The sequence below is a fragment of the Choloepus didactylus genome, chromosome 17 (genome assembly GCF_015220235.1).
Source record: "Choloepus didactylus isolate mChoDid1 chromosome 17, mChoDid1.pri, whole genome shotgun sequence".
NCBI lineage: Eukaryota > Metazoa > Chordata > Mammalia > Pilosa > Megalonychidae > Choloepus > Choloepus didactylus.
In genome coordinates this window covers 965,930-966,898 of record NC_051323.1, presented here as the reverse complement: position 1 = coordinate 966,898, position 969 = coordinate 965,930, and the positions used below count along the sequence as shown (strand labels likewise).

General features: G+C 30.5%; 1 non-coding gene across 1 annotated transcript; it reads left to right on the top strand.

Annotated features, from left to right (window-relative positions):
* The first annotated feature begins 399 nt into the window (after positions 1 to 399).
* LOC119513020 lies at positions 400 to 462 on the top strand. The gene has a single exon (XR_005212528.1). It is a non-coding gene; the product is annotated as a U7 small nuclear RNA (small nuclear RNA).
* The last annotated feature ends 507 nt before the right edge of the window (positions 463 to 969 follow it).

Sequence of the window (969 nt, the reverse complement as noted above, 5' to 3'; positions counted from 1 at the left end):
TCTCTTCAAGAGTTTCCTGGGAGGAAATGCTAGATCAGGAACAGAATTTGGTTATTCCAAGACCCACCAAGCAAATTGTTGTTTCTAAGTGGCATTTATATACATACAGCTATATCATAACTGCTTTCTAGCATTCTCATCAATCCTATTTCTATTTGGTTCACAGTCCTATGTGCTTTCCTCCATAATTTGCCATACACTCCATCTTCAGTTATAGGCAGTCTTTTCAATAGCTTAACATTGGAAGTTTTCCTTTTCTTCTTATGATATCATTTAAGGGCCTTATTTTACTACCTTTTTTGTAGTGAAAATATGTTCCAGAATAAGGGGTTCATATCTAATGTCAATGGAATTCTCCATAGATGCCATATGAGATCCATGGATTTAAATACTTCATAAAAGTGTTACAGCTCTTTTTAGAATTTGTCTGGCAGGTTTTCTGGATTCAGCTGGAAAACGCTTAAAATAAATAGATAAATAAATAAATAAACAAATATTTGCTAAAATTTTGTAAACTGTGTGCACATTTGAGCATGTGTATGTATACATAGGAAAGAATACATAGGTTTAATTATATTAAAAATTACCATGATATCTCTCAAATATTTTTATTTGAGAGATATCATGTTTTCTAAAAATACCAATGTTTTCTAAAAATTATTATAATGATAGTAAAACAAAAGCAATAATAATCTCTGCCATTTATTGAGTGCTAACCATATTTAGCATTTTGAGAGTTTTATATACATAATCTCAATTCTTATAATAAACCAGTGAGGATTTTAAAGATTAAGAAACTGATTCTCAGATTAATTCCCTTCCTCAGTCTCATACTGTTTCATGACAGTGACAAGATTATATGACGTTCTATCTGCCTACAATGCCTATATCCTCAGTATACTCTATTAATTATGTAGGCATTGACTAAATGACTTACAGAACTTAATATATTCTGTTTTCCAAGACAGG